General features: G+C 46.1%; 1 protein-coding gene across 2 annotated transcripts in view; it reads left to right on the top strand.

The window, feature by feature from the left end:
* The first annotated feature begins 793 nt into the window (after positions 1-793).
* LOC128348793 (uncharacterized) overlaps positions 794-22477 on the top strand; it is an 85503-nt gene continuing 63819 nt past the window's right edge. Inside the window, exons 1-3 of one of the 2 annotated variants that reach the window (XM_053304444.1) lie at positions 794-1091; positions 7199-7279; positions 8815-8873. The gene's annotated coding sequence lies outside the window, so the exon portion shown is untranslated. Of the gene's footprint in view, positions 1092-5664; positions 5861-7198; positions 7280-8814; positions 8874-22477 lie in introns of those variants that run through there. The other variant, XM_053304443.1, reaches the window with a different exon arrangement.

The raw sequence follows: 22477 nt of genomic DNA, 5'->3' as shown, positions 1-22477 counted from the left end.
AACGTTAAAGACCTTATTCCTGGTGGCAATCACATCAGCAAGGCGCGTGAGCGAATTACTTGCTCTACGGATGGATGAACCATATACTCGATTCTTTCCAGACAGGGTAGTTATGCGTTTGGACCCGGAATTCCGCCCGAAAATAGTGACTGATTTTCACTTAAATGCAGACGTGGTTCTACCTACGTTTTACAAGAATCCATCCACACCGCTGGAAGCTTCTTTGCACTTGCTGGACGTGCGGAGGGCCATTCTTTTCTACCTGCAAAGAACAAGGGAAATGAGAAGGACAAGGAATCTTTTCATAGCCTTGAATGGAAAGAACCGGGGCCTTCAGCCATCCCGCCAGAAGCTGTCCTTTTGGCTAGTGGAACTCATTAAGATGGCCTATGATATACAGGGAGTCACTCCGCCATCAGCTATTAGAGCCCATTCAACTAGGGCTCACGCTGCCTCGGCAGCTCATCTTTCAGGAATAAGATTCAAGGATATTTGTATGGCGGCCACCTGGTCCTCGGACCAAACCTTTGTGAAGCATTATGCACTGGACCTTCGCTCTATAGAGGCAGCACAATTCGGCAGGGCCGTGCTGCAGAGGGTGCTTCAATAGCTTGCGTTGCCCACCTCCATTTGGGCAGCTCGTGATTCACCCATTTTATGTTTGTCGAGGCCTCACTATCCAGATAAGCAGGTTGCTTACCTGTAACAGGTGATCTGGTAGTGAGGCCTCGACATTCATAAAACCCTCCCAGCCGACCCCGCTGCAGAGTGCAAGCAATTGAAGCGTTGCATTTCTTCGAAATACGAGCGATTGGAACGTTGCATTTCTTCGAAATACAAGTGAATGTGCTGCTAATTTTCATTGCCAGCTTACGGTTCCTGTGGATGTCATTGACTCTTTTAAGTGCCGAGCGGCCATTCAGAAACTGAGCAACTGACGCCTAACTGCCAGTATATGTACTGCACGGCTCGTGCAGAGGCAGTTGAAAGGCGTCGCGAGGAGCTAATCAGTTTTACCCGAAGTTGTCCTGCGCAGGCGCAGAACCCATTTTATGAATGTCGAGGCCTCACTACCAGATCACCTGTTACAGGTAAGCAACCTGCTTTAATTTGTATATAAGACCCAACAAATGCTCTGAGTTCCTTGTTATTAGAGTTTCAAATTCTGTCAACTCTCTCAACTTTCCACCTTACTTCCTTACTTCTTCTTGAATTATACTGTTAATCTGTGAGTACAATAGCCAGGAAGGATGTTCACCCCACTCTTGACTTAAACATTGAATGGATTTCATTTTTGATCTTCCTACCATAAGACTTTGCAAATTCTATGCTCTCCATTGATCAAATTGTTTTGCATGTTCTTCTCCATGGAAATACATATTTGATATCAAGGCTATAGGCGACAATGCTGGACTTATCCTTTGTTTATACTTGCCACATACCTTTAATGGGCTCTGCCTAATGGAATGATTTTTAATTTCTACATCCATTTTCTTTACCTCTGTCCACAAATATTTATGTAGACCATTAGTCATGTCTGATGCTTCCATATTTGTAACCCATCCATATGGGGCATTGATCAACTCTGCAATCCATGTTATACTACTGGCATGATAATACCGTTTCAAGTTTGGGGTGGCTAATCCTCCACATTCTTTTGCATCTTGCATAATCTTAAATTTCACGTTGGGCTTTTTATTCGCCCAAATAAAAGAGTTTACATGTATTTGCCATTCATTTAAACTCTTCAATTCTTATTGGTAACATTTGAAATAAACAATTAATCCTAGGCAAGACATTCATCTTGATTGCTGAAATTCTGCCTAGCCATTAAAGATTTAATTTTTGCCATCTATTCAGATCAGCCAGTATTTTCTTCCATACTGGTAAATAACTATTTTTGAGTAAATCTTTGTTTGTTGCTATTACATTAATCCCCAAATATTTTACTGGTTTAATACTGGACTGAAATCCTGTTCTTTCTACCAATTCTTTCCATTCCTCATCTTTAATATCTGCATCTTACTATTGTTCAGTTTGTATCCAGAAACCTTCCCATATTGTTGGATTTTCTCCATTACATAGTCCAGTGAAATCTTTGGTCTTGAGTTTTAGCTCTTGAGCCTCAAACTTTCATGTGTCCACCATCTTGGATTGGGGTGGATGACATCATCACAGACTATGCCATTGAAGTGTCTTTAATGCTCTAGCAAATTTGGTTCAAATCGGTTAGGCAATTCGCAAGTTAGCCCACTTGCACCTCAAATGTTTACATATCTGCCATTTTGAATTGAGGTGGATGACATAACCACAAACTATGCCATTATGGTGTCCCTGTGTGTCACTCACTACAACAAAGTTAGCCCACTTGTGCCTCAAACATTAATGCAACTGCCATCTTGAATCGCAGTGGATGACATCATGTGTCCCTACAACTGTACTCTATTTGGTTCATATTGGTCCAGGTGTTGTGAAGTTGATAGGGACACACACCCCCTGCCAGATCTCATAAGCCTACTGGAAAGTTGGCTAATTATAGTTGGGTGTCAGTGTACCAGGAACAGAAGCCCTTTAGCGTGAATAACAAATTTTAGTGAAGAAAGCCTATGTCAAAAACCATAATGCAGAATCATATGTTCCATAAAGGAACTGTGAGACACATGCATTATAATTTCCTGTTACATGAATGGCATTTGATGTCTGAAAGGTAAGCAAATTCATGAGAATCTTGCAGGGGGAAGATAATGGCTGTATTTGCATATAACGCAAAACCACAATTATATGGGACAGAGGTTTGAATTTATGAACGTCCAAATGTGTGCAATCGTGGTTTTGCAGCAAAAGTGACCTGAAGTTTGCCTCACCTGTTGGATATTCTCTGTGGTGAGAGGATTCCTTTCTCATTATAGCAGAGTGCACAGAGGCATGACACAGCGGTTTAGTTTAGTTAAGCATGTGTGTATCCTGAGAGTAAAGTAACTTGGAGCCAATTCATAGTTTCAAATCAATATAAAAGGCATTTATTAAGGAACTCCATTCTAGATAGGAAAGTGAGGATTTAGGATCTCTAATCTATCTATCTATCTGGATGCAGATGGATTCTGCATCCTCTCTGCACATATGGTGCAGCGAGAGAAACTTGCCATGTTTCAAGGTAGATGGCCAGGTAAGAAGAGAGAGAGAAGGAAGGAAGTTGAATCCCCTAAGATTAGCAATCTACATTTCAAAGGGATAGCATCAGAGCAGTGGAGAAGGGATGACAAATGTCTTGACCCTCTAGCCCTCTGACTTACTAGTCTGTCCTCCACTGTCTGAGGCAAAGAGACAGCGCAAAGTCCTTGCAGCAAAAGTGACCTGAAGTTTGCCTCACCAAACTCCAGTTTGAACCATCAGTTTATAGTGAGTTTTGCCACCATAACCTGACGGTTTGGGGCAGCAATGTTACATCTGCACGTGTATGCCACCATAACTGTGGTTTTGTCCAGTTTTTGGAACCATAATAATAGAGAGGGTGGAGCAGACCCACCCAGGATCATGCCCGCTGCATGCCTGCAGCACTTTTTGCTGGCTGCCTCTCCAAGGATTTGCCCCACCTCAGTCTCTGATCCAACAAAGCAGTTGCCCAGAAACAGGACCATCTTATCCCAAGCTTCTCAGCCCGTCAAATGGGAAAGTCACATGAAGGCATGCCCTCTTTCCACTCTGTCCTTTGTTTTCCCACCTGACAATTAGGAGAGAAAAGCGACAGAATGGCAAGACGGGCACTACGTGCTTTGCTCTCTGAAATTGAAGTGATAAAAATGTATGTTCACAAGCACATGCATTTGAGGTGGCAACATAAGCAAGGCAATGTCATTAGAGCACTGGGACAGCAACATATTTCAGGGCGGCAATACCCATGGTTGATTTTTAAGCACAGCTGCAGCCAGGAATTCTTGAATGGCTCTTTCTTCTTCTTCTTCTTCTTCTTCTTCTTCTTCTTCTTCTTCTTCTTCTTCTTCTTCTTCTTCTTCTTCTTCTTCTTCTTCTTCTTCTTCTTCACAATTAGTGGGGAAGGGGGCCCCAGCCCCTTCCCCTTGGGGGAACATGTGCAGCCCCTAGGCTTACTCATAAGAAGGGCTGGGCAGCATCATCAGCATTGCCAACCATGACAGGGAAGATTCTTCCTCTGTGATGAGGAGGGATGCTGTTTCTGAGTAGACTACTCACTCATGAGAGTGTAAGGCCATTGGGATATCCCTTCACAACTCATGAGAATAAGTGTCTGTGGGGACAGGGGTGTCAGGCAGAATTTCTAATAATGTGCAATGACATCCTTTCTTCCATGGACTGCTCTCCCATGAGAGTGTCAAGCCATGGAGACATGCATGAGGGTCGGATGGCAGATGCTGCCCAGCCAGATTGCTGTATACAAGCAAGTTGCAAGGATGGGTACCCCGGCAACAGCTCTCCCTGTCTTGGCAACTGCCGCCAAAAAGCTTTCAAAACATGTCCTCTGCCAGCCCATTTGAACATGTCCAATTTTATTTTTGCCTGGAACGGCAACCACACTCTACTGGGGTCACAGACAACCAGGACTCCCCTCTCCTGCAATTCCCTGTGGTGGCAGATCTACATTCAGCGCAGCATTGGTCCAAACCTGGGAAATTTGAATGATAGTAAAGACCTGTCCCTGGTCCTGGTGTTTCCCCAGGCTGCCTACCCAGCTACTCCTGGACACATGGAGTAAATCTCCTGTGAAAGGCTTCCTTGGAGAGGAGGAGGTTGCTGCGCAAAAGTACTATCATTAACTAGAAAGAAAAGGGGCATCACACATGGGACCCCTTTTTTTGTTTGGCTCAACTCATGAGACCAACAGAGACCAAAGGTTAGTGAACTTAAGGTCCTCCCCAGCAGACTAACCCTCTTATGAGAGTGCTACTGCCCTGACAGCAAGCCACCACAGGGGAAGGAGTATGGTTTGGTCTCCATGGACTGCTTTGCCAGGCTGAGCCATCACAAGCGCATCCTTGGTCACAGTGGGCCAGCCCCCAGGATCCTTTGCGCTCCCTCATATACATATCCCTTCCTAAGAAGTCATCATGTTCACTTCCCTTTCCTGAGTAACAGAAAAATAATTCCTCCCAGCATCCCTCCACCAGATATTGTGCTTGTGCAAGACTGTTTTGTTTCAGGGCTCTTATGAGGATGATGGTGCAATCGCTGTCAGAAGGAGGGCTAGCATGGCATGGCATTTAAAGGAATTTAAATGCCCTTTCCCTGTTGAGAGCAGGCAGACCATTCCAAAAAGGCATGCCTCCTTGAAGATCATGGCCAATGGCTGCCATTCTGGAGATGTGCTGAGGCCTTTCCCACAGTCTGGCAACACGAGCACTACAGAGCTTGCTGGGATGCAGCCTTGGTAGACCAGATAGAGGGAGGGACTTCTCTGCCCTGAATACAGAAGTTGCCAGACTGTGGTTAGATGAATGTCTGTGATGCAATTCACGCAGGCGCGTAACAACGATCGGGCAAGGGGAGACAGTTGTCTGGGGGCCCCACTGCCTGGAGGGGCCCCCCAGAGGCACCTCACGTGACTCCCCATTGCCCCCTGCCCAGCCCCAAGGCCCCTCAGCCACTTGCCCTGTTCGCCGTCTCTCCAGCTTGTTCTCCTGGCCGGCAATCCAGGCAGCAGGCAAGCTGCAAAGAGCTCCTTTTCTCCCGCCTCTCAGCTGATCGGCGGGTGGGCGGGGCTTCCAGGGAGGCCTCGTGTAGGCTTCTGTGAAGCCTGAACTCCAGTAGGGCCCAAGCCAGCCAGGAAGGAGGAGGCAGCCAGAGTGGCCACCACTGGTCTCTGCAGCAGAAGACCCCTTGCTGCCAGGTAGAGTGTGAACTCCTTTTTGTGGTTACCTTCCCCGCCCGCCCGCCCCAGATATATAGGCATCTGCTTGCCATAGGGCTTTGATATGGGGGGGGGAGGGACTGAGAAGTCTCTGAATATTTATTTTTAAACAGCTTCGAAAATTTGCTGGCTTAAAAAAAACTATCTAAAAAGTCCTATAAGTGGCTTGTTTCATGGCAGAAAATTACAAAAACTTCTGGAAGAAACAGTATTATATTAATTTTATTCATTCATTCATTCATTCATTTATAAATGCACTTATGTTCAAGTTGTTTTGCAACCCAGAAGGTCTGAGTGAGAACTGTGAAGCATGTCTTGTGCTTTTATTTTATTTTATTTTTCTTGTGTGTGAACTGCTCCCCAATAACTTGCAGGGACTTCAGGTAAATCTGGCCAACATGTGAATGCAGCACCTCTCTTCCAGAGGAGATGTGTCTTAAAGGCCTTTAAAAGCCTCCTGTGAAAAACCTCCTGGAATCAAACTTGACTGAATTTGTTCAGAATTCTGAGAGAACAAACATAGGCTCACCCTGCATGGTTGAAAGTCTCCTTTGCTAATCTGCAGCGAGGGGGCCATTTTAATCATTCATCTTTCTAGTGTGTTCTAGGCATTAAAAGTAAAACAAGCGTATAGTACTCAATGTATATCACTATATATTGTGACGTGTGCGTGTGTGTATTCAGTGAAATGTATTTCCAGGCAGCATACTTATTTTGGAATATCAGACTTAAATCCTTGGGGGCCTGGGGTGTGCGGAGGCCCTGGACTTTGAGGGGGGGGCATTTTAAAATCTCGTCTCTGGGCCCATTCCAACCTTGCTACGCCCCTGAATTCACGGTTTCAAAAATTAACTGCAGGTTCAGCAACCTCCGGTTTCATGTTACATTTGAATGTGGCCAATACCTTGTCCTGTTTGACTCTCCCTACTCAAAGAATCAAAGATCTTTATTGCAGTACTTGACTAGATTGCATCGCTATAGTCCAATATTTGCACTCAATATACTCAGTACAATCTGTCAATTGTCATGGTTAGATTTAGATAAAAGAATTTACCTAAACTGGGAATACATTCTTACCTCACTGATAGCGGGAGCCTTGATCATTACTTGAGGAATTTTATATGCAATGGCACAGAATTTGGCAACATAGGAGGTGACAATATACTCTTATCAGCAAGGAGATAAATTACATAAAAATCCATTGATTTTCCCTGTAAACCCTCAAAAAGGGGTAAATTCAGTTTGTTATGTGAGGTGTTATAAAAGTTACAATAAAGTAAAATATGAACCAAATTTTCAACTTCATTTGATCTACAGGGACACTTGCGTAGATGATGGGGTGTGTTTTTATATCTTTCCTCCAACCAAGACGATGGGAAAACATCTTAACCAACTAAGGTGAAAATTCTCCGATGTGTTGGACATGTCAGATTATTAAAAAGTCGAGGTTTCTCCCTACTGTTCTCACTGCATGTATGTAGCAATGTACAAGCCAGTAGATCTTGGAGTTGTTTGAATACAGGATCTTTCTTGCCCTGAGTATCACACTCACACTGATTCAGCATAAGGGCAATCCTATACCAAGCTGGTAGAACCGGATCTTTTAGTATTACTTTTCTGCATATGGGGTAGAATTGGGGAAGGACTTGAAGCTTCGGAGCACTCATCACATGTAGAGCAAGTGTGTATGTGTGTGTTTTACCATCCAAAAAAGAAGGGGTACCCATTTTATCCCTGCGGCTATTAAACTCTTTGAGGCCAAAGTCCATGCACAGCTCTTGTATGGAGTGCAGCTGGGCATATACCCTAATTTCTCTAAATTAGAAGTGGCTCAATCTAATTTCCTGAAGAATATATTTCAGGTCCCCAGCTGCGTTCCTAGGGCCATTCTACGGCTGGAAGCAGGGTTGCTCAAAATAGAGGCTAGGGCTTGGATTATTATTTTTGAATTATGGCTTAAGCTGATTTTCCATCCAATTGGTTTAGTTCCATTGGTGCTAAAGGACATTTATCACTCAAGCTGGGGAAAAGGGCTGGAGGAAAGGCTATATTATTATGGTTTTTCTCCCACCACACTCCTAACCCTGGGTTATGAGGAGAGCTGGTCTTGTGGTAGCAAGCATGACTTGTCCCCATAGCTAAGCAGGGTCTGCCCTGGCTGCATCTGAATGGGAGACTTGATGTGTGAACACTGCAAGATATTCCCTTCAGGGAATGAAGCCGCTCTTGGAAGAGCAGAAGGTTTCAAGTTCCCTCCCTGGCTTCTCCAAGATAGGGCTGAGAGAGATTCCTGCCTGCAACCTTGGATAAGTCACTGTCAGTCTGTGAAGACAATACTGAGTTAGATAGACCAATGGTCTGACTCAGTATATGGCAGTTTCCTATAATGTGGCTAAGTTCTGCCTTATAGTTAGCAAAATTAGTTTAGATCTCATTAAGAACTAAATATTCTAAAGCCTATATGTATGTTGCCTTCACTCACTGGATATGTTGCTGCCATACATAGTGTAGAATATGGTATGAGATTTAACACCTCTCTGTATTAATTACATAATTTTGCTGTCTTGCTTCATTTCTACTCAGTGTCATTCTGTTATTAGTGTTAACTTTTATATAGTTTTATGTTCATAGTTTTAACTTTTACCTTCTACTTATTATACTAAGTAATTTTATTATTTTGTAGGAGTAGATTGTTTGAACTGTTTTTGTCTATGTTGCTGTTGTGCTAGTCAAAGACCGAAATAAAGACTATGCTATGCTATCCAAAAAGGGCCTCCAAAGGAACACAGTAAGAACTACCTTGCTAAGAATTACATTTTACACTATTTGGCATTTGGTTTATGCACATTTTTATCTCTCATAAAGTAAGCAATATTTTTGTGTTGTAGCCTAAGTTTGAAGATTATAAGATGTTGAATTTATTTCTTTTTCAGAGTGGGAACAGATTTGTAGGGCTACTTACAGTAGTATGCTTCTTTTTAACCATGGAGAGGTAAGATCTTTCATGTAATACATAGATCATTTACTTAACAAAAAATAATAATGTATACATACAAAGTAAGCAGTTTTTTTAAAGGTAGAGGCATGGTGATGTCCTAGGTTGTTGGTCACTATTGTTGGTCAGTATTCTCTTACACTGATATTTAGATGCAGAAAATTCATGTTATGTATAATTTGAATTTATCATGTTTTCTTGGAAGTACGTTGGAGTGTGTGAGCCAGTTGGGTTCAAGCTGGGCTCCATGTCGAACCAGCTTGGTTCGATGGGTTTGGAGTGATTTGGTAAACTTTCTCAGCTCCTTATTGTGTTCATTGACTAAACAATAGTTTCACTGAGGGTGAATATGGACATTCTGGACCAGGGTTATGAAGGGATCTACTAAAGTTTTTAAATAGATTGAAAGGTAGTGATATAATAATCGTGGTTGTCATTTATTGTGCATTCACATATGTGCAGTTTACATAGCAAAAGGAATAATAAAATGGTTCCTTGTCCAAAACAGACTTGAAATGTACACTCACCACTTTGAAATGTGCCTCTCTGCCCTGTTAGCAGGTAAACTCTGGCATAAGGTTGAAGGAAGTTGGAATGTGTGAAACAAGCAGGGGTGTGAGGACAATGGAGCAAGGGGGGGGAGACAGTCCCTCGGCTGCCAGGGTCGGGGGGTGTAGCCAAGGCACCTCCTCAGCCCCTTCCTGCACTCAGCCAGTGAACAAATTGCTTGCTGGCTGGAAGCATGAGGCATGCCCCTCACCTCCCAGCCAGTGTTTAGTTGAAACGCTGGCTGAGCTGGGGGGAGGGAGCCCAGCCAGTCAGCATTTCAATTGAAATGCTGATGCAGGGGGCATGGCTTGTGGCATGTGCGCTTTGTATGTGCAATTAAAAATCAAAAGAGGTGGGGGAGTTGCTAGCAGGGGGAGTTGCTAGCAGGGGGAGTTGCTAGCAGGTGGGGGAGTTGCTAGACAAAGCTCCCTGTGCCCCTGGAAACAAGAGATATGTATCCTTTCAAATGTTTGAAAGGCTGCTGCAACGATAATATTCACTACTTGTATTGCCCATCTGATGAAAGGGAAGAATGTCATTGTGCTTTTATGCTGAGATATAATGGACTGACAACAAATTGCAACTGATCAAGAGTGAAAGCCAGTGTGAGGGTTTCCTTCACAAGGCCCAATGAAATTGATAGGTTTGTGTAAGAAAGCAGCCGAAATGCTGTATGGACAAAGAAGACTATGAATACTAATACAGCAAATAGTTATATACCGCTTTTCAACAAAAATTCTCAAAGTGGTTTACATAGATATCAATCAATCAATCAATCAATCAATCAAATGGTTCCTTGTCCTCAAAGGGCTCACAATCTAAAAGAGAAACATAAGATAGACACCAGCAACAGCCACGGGAGGGATTCTGTGCTGGGGATGGATAGGGCCAGTTGCTCTCCCCCTGCTCAATACAGAGAATCACCACTTTAAAAGGTGTCTAAGACAATAGTGCTTTTGTGCAGTTTACTGATGGCTTCTTATCCAGATAATTTCATAGAGAGCAATGCTATATTAAAGCCCTGATCCTCACTGCCACTGGTCTTGTCTTGTCTTTGAAAACTAAATGGAATGAATAAATGGATGGTTGTTTGAATTTTTTCTTATGCAATATGGCTTAGATGCTACTGTGCTGGAAGAGGAAGCACTGAGCAAAGTTTTCCCTGAAGATGTTAAAGTAGGAGGTATGGGTATGGTCCTTCAGTTATTATTGCAGTTATTTTGATTCAAAATGGCCAATATGCAGTTTCCATGACTAATATATTATGTGTATTTGCTGTTGTTGGATGAAAAGTTAAATTTATAAGTTGAGTATCTAGTACTTTTGCAATGCTAATCTTTTGATATCACATTTATTAATAAGTAAATAAGACCTAGTTCTGAAAGCAGCTGTTACCAATGTTAGGATTTCCCCCTCAAATTTGCATCTTTACAGAAGGACAAAGATTTCCCCATGCTGTCTAGTTTCATTAAATTTACCCTATTTCATTAAAGATACCCCTCTTACAGCACGACTAGATTTTGGGTATACACACGTGACTTGTCTTAAGCCTAATAGGGGGTACTTATTGTGTGGGGTCAGAACTTGGGAGATGATTTTGATCTGCCTATTCTGGATGGGGTCACACTTCCCCAGAAGGAATGGGTACGCAGTCTGGGGGTGCTTCTGGACACAAAACTCTCCCTGATGTCCCAGGTTGAGGCAGTGGCCAGAAGTGTCTTTTATCAGCTTCGGCTGATACACCAACTGCGTCCATTTCTTGAGATAAATGACCTCAGAACTATAGTATATCTGGTGGTCACCTCCAGACTTGACTACTGCAATGCACTCTATGTGGGGCTGCCTTTGTATGTAGTCTGGAAACTGCAGTTAGTCCAGAATGTGGCGGCCAGATTGGTCTCTGGGTCATCTCGGAGAGACCATATCACTCCTATCTTAAAACATCTACACTGGCTGCCGGTAAGTTTCCAGGCAGAGTACAAGGTTTTGATTATAACCTATAAAGCCCTAAACAGCTTGGGCCCTGGGTATTTAAGAGAACGTCTTCTTCGCTATGAACCACACTGCCCATTGAGATCATCTGGAGAGGTTTGTCTGCAGTTGCCACTGGCTCGTCTGGTGGCTACTCGGGGACAGGCCTTCTCCATTGCTGCCCCAAGGCTTTGGAACACATTTCCTGCTGAAATAAGAGCCTCCCCATCTCTTACAACTTTTTAAAAAGCAGTCAAGACGCATTTGTTCACCCAGGCTTTTAATTAGATACTGTTTTAATTGTGTTTTAATTGTATTTTAATGGTTTTAACATTTTAATTTTAATTGTTGAAATGTTTTAATCTTTAATTGGCTGTTTTTAATTGTTTTGTAAACCACCCAGAGAACTTGCGTTCTGGGCAGACTTTGTGACTGGGGGGAATCTTTGCTTTTACAGTGGGAAAACTCTATAGGTCAGTGATTTTCACTCTTTTTCAAGTAAGGACTACTTTGGTTTATAAAAAACCCCTCATAGCCAGGCCTGTGTGTCCTCAGTGAAGGAAGGAGGAGGAGAAACAAGGGCTCATGTAGGTTTCCATCTCTTGAAAGAGTTGGTGTTCCAAGAATTAGGGGGGGTGTAGTTTTCTAGGGGGTCATAAAGCAGAGTTTGAGTCACTGTATATGGTAAAAAGGCACAATTCAGAGAGTTAAGACCTACTATTTCAGTCAGATTGGTTTAAGGTCCATCACTGTTTTGCTGATAACACCATCCTGAAGGAAATTAAATCAAGCAGGAGAACTGTGAGGTTGTGTGAAATTTCTGGGGAAAGAATCTGTAGTTCTGGACATGGAGTCTAAAGCAGCTGTTATTTTTAATGATTATTGTTGTTTGTATGGGTTTTTTTTGTTTTTTTTTTTAAGAAAAAGAAAATTTAAAAATGCAGTATAGATTTAAAGTGAATACAAATTACCTGCTTCTTGTTGTGTCCTTATTCACTGCCGAATAATCATGAGGTGGGATCACACTGCCACTATTACTGAATCTATTAATTCCATTTAATTAGGTTTTTTGGGGGGTGGGGTAGTGTTCAATTTAGTTGAAGGTGTTTTTTGGTGTTCAACATGAGGAAGTTGTACCATGTAGTTTGAGCTAACATGAGTAAGCTATTTAATAGGTAATTTATTGAATTTCAGTCAAACAAAACTTGGAAAGCTTTACCATTTGGGGCCTGATTGCTCTGTTGGACTGAGTGGAGTGTTGCCGAGTGTGTAGACTTAAAATATGCCTAAATAATTATGTGTTGTCAAAAGAGAGAGAGAGAGAGAGAGATGTGCTACTAAGTGGGGGTAGTCTTCCCTGAGTTTGCAGTTCAGTTCTGTGCCCAGCACAGTTATTGAGTCCTGTCATGCTATTTGTCTGGAGAGGCATGAGTAGTAGTTCTGTCAAACAAGGCTTCAGATACTGCAGTGCCCTCTAAAGAATACTGGTCAAAACCAGCAGTTTTTCAATAGAAAGGAAAATTTACCCTCTAATTGCAAAGAGAGTTCTATGGTGGAGAAAACTCCTAACAAAGAACATTTCCTTATGTCACAGTTCCGCTAATATAATTAAGATGGGGGAGTTGTTTCAGAATTCTAATATTATAAGCCCTGCATATTATCTTGCTGATAAAAGCTAAAATGTCCACCCAATCTGCCTGAAAGTTTTCAGACATTGATTGGGAGACAGAAAGTGGCTAAGATGCAGTTAAAAACTGACCCTTAAACTCTAGAAAGCAAGTGTTGGCTACTACAGCTATTCATTAGGGGTGTGCACAAAACTGGCTGGCTTGGTTCGGTTAGGTTTCAAATCGGACCCAAATTGGACTGGGCTAGTTTGGTTCAGCACCCCCTTGAACCCCACCCAGGTTTGCTTCGGTCCAGGTGGGGTTCGCAATTTTTTTAAAAAATTACTTTCTGAGGCCATGGGGGGTATCCTCTGGAGGTTCCCCCTCTCTCCTTCAGCCTCTATTATGTTGTCATGACCCGGCCACGCAGAGGCCTATTGAGCATGCAGGGTGGCCTCCAAAATGGCCTCTGTAACAGGGGTTAGGCCTGGAACAGGCTGAAGACTGCCCAAACAGGGTGATTTACAACATAATGGAGACCGTCAGGGGGAGGGGAACCTCCAAAAAACCCCAGTGGCCTCGAAGAAGCCCCTGGAGGGGGTAAGTACAATTTTTAAAAAACCTTTTTTAAAAAATGAGCATAGGAAACATAGGAAGCTGCCATATACTGAGTCAGACCATTGGTCTATCTAGCTCAGTATTGTCTTCACAGACTGGCAGCGGCTTCTCCAAGGTTGCAGGCAGGAATCTCTCTCAGCCCTATCTTGGAGAAGCCAGGGAGGGAACTTGAAACCTTCTGCTCTTCCCAGAGTGGCTTCATCCCCTGAGGGGAATATCTTACAGTGCTCACACATCAAGTCTCCCATTCATATGCAACCAGGGCAGACCCTGCTTAGCTATGGGGACAAGTCATGCTTGCTATCACAAGACCAGCTCTCTTCTCCAAACTCTCTGAGCATGAACCCCCCAAATGGTTGAGGGGGCCGGTCTGGAACAAACCAAACCAGTGGGTTCGGTTCGATACCGGACCATTGAAACGATCAGGTTCAGTGTCAAACCTGTTCGACAGCAAACCTGTTTGCGCATCTCTACTGTTCATTGGATGCATCCCCCTGGTGCTACTTCCACCATGGCAATCTCTGGTGCAGTTCATTACATTTCCGTTGCTGGGGCGGCCTCTTCTGCTTGAAGCAGAGCCCATGGGGCTGGCTGAGAATTTACACAGGGACATTGTGAAAGCATATGGGGACATTTGGAAAGTGTACTTCCTCCCAGTGCTAGATCCATGGCTGTGGCAGAGTGGTGTATGAATTTGTGAGGGAATGCAAGAAAGTGGCAACGGGTTGTGGAAGAGAACTCAAGGTAGGATGAATGCTTATGAGAAAGCACAAGCTGTTTGGGGAATCGCAGTTGGAGAATTGGAGTTGAAGAAGTAAAGGTTGGAAAGCTGAAGGAACAGAGTCCAGTCCAAGTGGAGGAGCTGAGGCCAGTCAAAGCTGAAGAATTGCTAGCCCAGGCTGAGAGAATCAGTGCTGTGACTGTAGCAAGAACTGAAACCACAGATGAACTAGCTGGATTGAAACCCAGGCCTGTACTGTGTCCAGGACAAGACAAGGGAGAAGCCAGAGTTGCTAAAGGTGTTAATCAAGGAAGAGTTAGGGGCTCAATAAGAGTCAGGTTAGTGGATGCATTTTTGACCACATTTGGTTTAGTTCTTATGGTCTTTTGGTTGATGGCTTTGTTTTATATATACTAAACATGCGAAGCAACTTTTGATTGAACTAATTGCAAAGTAAAATTTCTTGTTTATATAAAAATGTAGCTTCTGTTTCTTCACACCACGCCTATAGGCCTTACCACACTACCAAAGTTTGTTTTTGCAGTTTGAAAGGCGGTTGTGGCAGTCTAAGCCTAGAGCACAAAAGTCTGCTTGGTGCAGTGGTTGAATGGGTAATTGTCAGGCAGATCTGTGTCTCGTGTTAGCAGCTGGGCGGATCCTCCACACGTGGTGACAAACGGTAGGATATGCAGCTATTCCTCCACAGTAGTACATAGCATTATGAGGGAGAACTGTGCCTTGTAGTAATGCAGCAGGCAGAAATCCATCAGGTGTATCTGTAGGAGTGATAGTGGCTCAATTAGGGAGCTGTTGAGTTTCTGACTGGACATTTACTATATAGACACTGTACCTTGTAGAAATGCAGGGGAGATGTCTTCATCTCTTGCCTGATGGGCCACTGTGTGAAACAAGATGCTGGACTAGATAGGCCTTGGACCTGATCCAGCAGGGCTGTTCTGATGTTCCCCCTTCCCTCTGAAGCCCACCAAGCATCACCTAAGTATATCTCTGAGGGTCACACAACCCATCCCCCTATTCACGAGATGGCACAGCAGGTTTTTGGATTACTGAATTAGATCTAAGAGACCGTGAATAATATGATGGGGGCTAATCCATGCTGAATTCCAGTATTCCAAGGATGCTGGAAGGCATCATATTCTTCACTTCTTCAGCATCCAAGAAGGCAGCTGTTAAATTTTATCCTGTTGAACAGCGGAGTGTGTTTGTGTATGGAAAGAACAATCAATGGCAGGTGTAGGCATTCAGCAATGATTTCCCAGCTAAAGAGAGTCTCCTAAGAGGACAGAATTTTCTAGTGAAGTCTGTAGTGCACCAGTTCAATAGAAGGAAAACTTACACACCCAACACTGTTGGATTCTTCAAACATTTGTTTAAAATAACCAGCTTTCCCATTTCTTTTGTGGATTGGGTGATAGGTAGCACCCATCATGCCCTACCACCCACCTCACTTTGGTGCCCCTAGGCACTAGCTATAGGGAACAATGAGGTGTTTCAAGTTCTCCCATGTTCCCTATGGACAAAACACTCAAAACATTTTGAGTTTGTTCCATCAAAACAACCGGCCGGATAGGTGGTTTGATGGAACATTTGAGCCTTTTGCATTTCATTTCTAGCTCGAAACAGAACGCAAAGTGCATTTTGTGTACATACCTATTGTTGACTACAACTCCATAATCCCCAGTCAAAGGCCATTGCAGCTAAAGATGATGGGAGCTGTAGTCGACAACTTCTGGAAATCCCCGCTACAGGGAACATGGCCCCTGCTCAGTGAGGCTCTAGACTGCATGCAATCTCAGTGCTTTGCATGTAGCACCTCTGCATGGTTAGTGAGAACATCAGTCCATGGTTATTATTAGGGATGTGCATTTCGTTTCGGGCACAGATCGTTCTGTGCCCGAAACAACGAATTTCGGGTGATTCGGAGCCGATCCGAATCACCCCTGCGCACCTCCGAAAATTTCTGTGCCCGATCCGAATCACCCCGATTTCGTGAAAAAAAATTCGGGTGATTCGGACCTCCGTGGGCATGTCTGCAGCCTCCATTTTGTGGCTGCAGAATTGCCTTCTTCTTCCCCCTCCATTTTAATTCTGACAGCTCTTTGAATTTCCCGCCTTTTTTCTCCATTGACATCAATGCAGAAAAATTTTCCCATTCACCTCCATTGAAAATAAAAGTTCCTACCTGCAGAGGAAAATGACCAAATAAGGTTTGGATAGTAAATCACACCCTCCCATTGGCCAGGTACAGGTGGAGGTAGGGTCAAGGGTGGGGGTGATTTTTGGAGGGCTTTGCAGGAGGGTATTTAAGGGGCCACCAGTAGCCATTTTCTTCCTTTCTGCTGCCTTGCGTGGGAGAAGAGACACAAGAGAGAGATCTGCTGCCTTGCTTAGTAAGTCTTGCCTCCATTTTGATTTTGGATTTTTGTGGGTGCTGTTTTTCTGCATTGACGCCAGTGCTCTGCCTTGTTGGTTGGTTTTCTGCTTTATTTAAGCAATTTTTAAAATAAAGAGAGAAGAGGGTGGAAATTTTTTTTAAAGAAACCTCTGCCTTGCAGAGGTTTCCCACTGCTCATTTTTAAATCCTTGTTGGGGCTAGAAGAGGGGGAGAATTTTTTTTTTCTAAGGAAACCTCTTCCTTGCAGGGGCAAACCACTTTTCAATTTTTAATCCATTTTTGGATTAAAAGAGGGTGAGATTTTTTTTTTTTTAAAGAAACCTCTGCCTTGCAGAGGCAAACCCTCTGCTCATTTTTTAATCCTTGTTGGGGCTAGAAGAGGGGGAGATTATTTTTAAGGAAAGGATTGGAAGGAAACCTCTTCCTTGCAGAGCAAACCTCCTCTTCCCATTTTTTAAAATCCTTTTCTGGATTAAAAGAGGGTGAGATTTATTTATTTTTTTAAAGAAACCTCTGCCTTGCAGAGGCAAACCCTCTGCTCATTTTTTAATCCTTGTTGGGGCTAGAAGAGGGGGAGATTTTTTTTAAGGAAAGGATTGGAAGGAAACCTCTTCCTTGCAGAGCAAACCTCCTCTTCCCATTTTTTTTAATCCTTTTTTGTGAAGAGAAGAAGAGGAATAGATTTTAGATTTTTTTTTAAACATCTGACTGCCTGCAAGCATTGCCAGCCTGCAGCCCTTGGTGGGAAAGGAGGGTGTTTTTTCTCCTTTTGAATCCCCCCACCCTATTTTTTGCCAAACCACTTTTTTGGGCAATTTTTTTCTGCGGAGAGTCACTGCTGCCTGTGCCTGCTGCCTGCCTGCCTGCCTGCACTCCAGGCCCACCTGTGTGACCAGCCACCAGACCAGACCCTCAGAGGTGGACGCCAGAGACCCGGCGTTGGAGAAGCCTACACCTGAGTGAGATTGGCCCAGCCATTTTATATTTTACACACGCACACAACACACAGACACACGTACGTCACGCACGGCGTTCTAATCTGTAGTGTTCCATTCTTTAACTGTGCGCTTGGGGTTTATTAATTTTTCCCTGTTTTTAGGTTTTTGGGGTTTTCACTTTTCTCTATAAGTGTTGTGTGATAGTTGTTGTAAGATTGGGTTTTAAATAAATAGTGTTTTAAATAAATAGGGTTTCAAGGTGTTGTGATAGTTGTAAGATTGGGTTTTAAATAAATAGTGTTTCAAATAAATAGGGTATTAAAGTGTTGTGATAGTTGTAAGATTGGGTTTTAAATAGTGTTTTAAATAAATAGGGTTCTAAATAACTAGGGATTGTGTGTAACCTTCCCCGGTAGCTAGCTATTAGGAGGAGGTCCAACTGTAGAGTAGCAGTAGACTGTAAGAGTGGCCTGGCCTAGTAGTGCTGCAACTTTATATTTCTGTTGCTGCTTTTGTGTATTTTGCAGAAATATTTTTTAAGGGCCTAGTCTGCCCACAGTTACTTTTCCATCTTGTTTGCCTGTGTAATTGACACAGAGATAATTTTTTGAAACATTTTTGTAACTGTGTGCTACTTTCAGACCACAGAGAGAGTAACTTTCCCCTGTGGTGGAGTGCGTTCGATACAACTACCCCTTCTTCACATTCTGAAATTTTTAAAAAAGTTTTAAAAAGCAATGGTTGGGAGGACAGCAGGAAAAGGGAGGGCGCAAGTAAGTGGGAGGCTTGTCTTCCCTACAGCTGGTCGTGGCAGGGGGCGGCAAGAGGGGCCTACTCCCCAAGTCACCCCCGGCCCTGCTTCGGCGCGCAGGCTTGACTTCTTCTTGGGTCAGCCTGGCCCTATGCCAGGGCCTGCGTCCAGGTAGGATTTGGGGGGGGGGCCTCCCAGATTGCCAGGGAAGAAGATCTTCCTGTGGCAGCTGAGGAGGTGGTGCTGGTGGAGGAGGTTGGCAGTCCAGCCAGATCCACCTTGCGGACCCCCCAAACGGTCACTATGGGGGTTGGTGGGGGGCTCAGTCTGGCATCTGAGGGGGCTCAGGAGGAGGGAAGATCTTCTCCTGCCCCTGGGCCTTCCCATGCCAGCGCTGAGGGCATTGGTGGTGGTATGCCCGAGAAGGAACCAGCAAAAGTTCCACCAACAAAGCGACCTTGTGTCGCTGGGGAGTCTGGCAGTGTGGTCTGGGATCACTTTGAGCTTAGCCCTGGTGATCCCACCCATGCTGTGTGCACCCACTGCAAGGCACTGGTCAGCAGAGGCAAGGACCCTATGCACTTCACAACCTCGGGGCTGTGGTCGCACATGCGTCGGCGGCACCCAGGTGTGGAGACCTCTGCTGGCACTGGCAGTAGGCCCGGTGCCTCACCTGGTAGCAGAAGCAGTAGTAGTGGCAGCAGTAGCAAGCGGCCAGCGGCTCCTGCCCACAGGCAGGAAAAGCTGACCGATCATCAGTGGGTGCAATCTCTTGGGAAGCGGTCTGATCGTCCAAAGCCTCATCTCGTGACTCGGGCCATTGGTGAGATGATCGCTCTTGATGACCAGCCGTTCTCCATTGTCGACAATGTCGGCTTCCGGCGTCTGCTCCAGCTGCTTTCTCCGGAGTACAAGATCCCCTCAAGGACCACTTTCAGCAGGAGGGTGGTCCCCTCCCTGTACCGTGCGTGCAGGGGGGCCGTGTTGGCCAAGCTGCGTGCAGCTGGGCCAAACACCAGTGTGCATTTCACTGCGGATATCTGGACTAGCCGCAGTGGGCTGCACACTGCCTTCATGTCCCTGACAGCCCATTGGTGGGGGCATGGGGGTGAGGGGACATCTGGCGCTGCTGGTGCTGTATCCAGCTCCTCCCATGCATGCACGCCTTCTTGGGCAGTGTTGCATGTGGAGGCGATGGACACAGACCACACTTCAGATGAGTTGGCTGCCGTCATGGAGCGGCAGGTGGGGGCGTGGCTGGCCGGGGAGCCAACCCTCCGCCGGGGCTTCATGGTGACGGACAACGCAGCCAACATCACCAAGGCTGCTAGGCGGGTTTACGGTGTGAACATCGCTTGCGCTGCGCACACCTTGAACCTCGTAGTGAAGGGTGCGCTTGGCCTCAAGGAGGCGCCGAAGAAGGCCAAGGAGCACCAGCGTGTTCGGGGCTCTTCCAGTAGTTTAGGTCAGGATCCTGCTGCTCCCGTGGCCGCCCTGGTGGAGCGTTGCCGCCAGGTAGCGGGCCACTTCCACCGGAGTGAAAAGGCAAGGCGCCAGCTCAAGGCCAGACAGATCGAGCTGGGCCTGCCCGAACACCAAATCCCCCAGGATGTTCCTACCCGGTGGAACTCCACCTTTCTCTTGCTCCGGCGCATGCATGAGCAAGAGGGAGCACTCAACAGCCTGGGGACGCGTGGTTGCTTGGATCTGTGCAAGTCTCTCTATGATGACTGGCCGGTGATCCGCGAGCTGGTCTTAGTACTAGAGCCGTTCTATTCTGCAACGAACGACTTGTGTACTCAGACCGCCACGCTGAGCCTGGCTTTGCCCACTGCTATTCTCCTGGAGAAGGCAATGAGCGATCTCCAGACCACTCTGACCACTGGGGTTGCGATTGCCCTGGCAGGTCGGTTGAGGACTGGGGTAGTTGAGCGGCTCAAGACACCATGGGCCGCATCTGCATGGCATGTCCTGGCATGCATTTGTGACCCAAGGATGGAGGGCAGCGCTGTGCCTCCTGGCGAGCTGCCCAGGTGGAGGGGCCTCCTGGTCGAACACGTGAAGCGTGAAGAGGAAAGGAGGCTAGGGATAGGTGCAGCAGACGACCAGGAGGAGGGGTCTTGGTCGCAGGCTGGCACTGCGCATCCCACCCCCAGCAGCAGCAGCAGCAGCAGCAGCACTGCCACCACCCCCACTTCTTCCCAGTCCAGCGGCGTGGTTTCTCCGGCACTGGGACCAGCAGAGCAGCCAGTGCGACCTCGAACCACCACCCGGTGGCTCAGGGGCTATGCTAGTCTTATGCCTGGGAGACGGGAGGAGCCTGTCCCTCGCCCCAGCCGTGCTGAGCAGACTGTTCTGCAGTACCTGGAGGAGGCGACGGAAGACGAGGAGAGTGAGCCGTTCCCCTTTTGGGCAACGCGTCGCAAAGTCTGGCCGGACTTGGCATCCGTTGCTGTCCGGTTTCTCTCTTGCCCGCCAACCAGTGTCTCGAGCGAGAGGTTGTTCTCCATGGCCGGGGACGTGGTGACTCCTCTGCGCTCACGCCTGGATGCTGATTTGGTAGAGCAGCTCGTCTTCTTGAAGGCCAACCTCCCCCTGCTGGGCTACCCCGAACTGGCCGTGGAGGGCGAGTGACTCGCGTCACCCCCCCTATGTAGCGCCTCCCACGCCACGGCAGTTCATCCCGGCCAGAAGATGTGTCACAGTCCATCCCTCTAAGCCCACCCTGCCACTAAAACATGCCCCGTGCTGCTGGCACATCCAGACACGCATGCATACACAGGCACCGCTGCACTGTCAGCCTGGGATGGTGGACTGCCAGGTGAGTGCTCCCAGCATGAGGGAGGGGTTACCACAGATGTGGCAGAGAGAGACGACAACTCCCATTTCCCACTGTCCTGATGGCTGGCCACCATCAAGACTAGGGACAATGGGAGCTGTAGTCGCTGTCTCTGCAGAAGAAATCTGTGGTGGGCCCCCCCCTGATGCTGGGAGCACCCACTTGCCCAGTGCTGAAGGCTGGGCCGTAGGGCAGCGCACCATCCATCCACAACCTCAGAGACAGGCTGCTGCGTGTGCGTGTGTGGGGGGCACAGTCAGGATTGGAAGGGACATCCCTGGGGGAGAGTAGTGGCTCTGTGCAATGGGCCTGTGCCTCCTGGCGAGGGGGGCACACACACACTGTCACTGAGTGGGCTTGCCGCTAATTGCTAGCCTGCTTGCCTGCTAAAACTGTCATCATTGCTTCCTCCCATGAACAATTGCATTGAAGCTGTAATCTAAAAAAGGTCTGTCTGCTGCTTTTCTCAATGCGATGTAATTATTTCTGATTTCGGCTTGCTTGTCAGGTGATGTCTAGTTTACTTCTTTCTTCATGCTCTCCTCTGTTCAAATCCAAATATGTGGTTTGCCTTGGTCTACTGAGCTATTAGGTTGTCGCCGCCGCCGCTGAGTGAGATGGTCTGCTCTGCTGCTGCCTGCTTTTTCTGGCCACAATGGGAGTAGTACTACTGCTGTGCCTGAAGCGGCACACACACACACATGCACCCACCCTCCCCTCCCCTCCCCCCGAAAAGCTGTGTTGCCAATGATGAGCTTGATGCTGGTGCAGCCCTCACACAAATGTCTGTCTCACGCAGACAGAGAGAGCACACATTGCAACCTGAGGCGACACAACAGCCCTTTTCAGCCCTAACCCTCTTGCAGAGAGTGAGTGACTTGAGCAGCAAACCCGCACAGTGCACACACACAGGGGAATAAAGGCATCTTCTAGACTCCGAACTAGTGGTAATGTCATATCATGTGATTGCACAGTCTTTCTGCCCAGTATCTGCGGCATGCATTGGGATGCAATCCGAAAAAGCCTGCAAAAATTCTAGCTTGCTTTGTTGCAGAGACCTCTTCGTGGTATGTGGTGTTGTTGTGTGATGTGGTGTGGAGTGGTGTGTCCGTGTGGGGCCCGGTAAAGGACAGGACAGGTGCAATTCACTGTGCCTGTGCATGTGTGTGGGGAGATGCATCATTGCATTAT

The sequence above is a fragment of the Hemicordylus capensis genome, chromosome 3, assembly GCF_027244095.1.
Source record: "Hemicordylus capensis ecotype Gifberg chromosome 3, rHemCap1.1.pri, whole genome shotgun sequence".
In the NCBI taxonomy this organism is placed as follows: Eukaryota; Metazoa; Chordata; class Lepidosauria; order Squamata; family Cordylidae; genus Hemicordylus; species Hemicordylus capensis.
The sequence above is the reverse complement of the archived record's forward strand: the minus strand, read 5'-3'. Positions and strand labels throughout refer to the sequence as shown.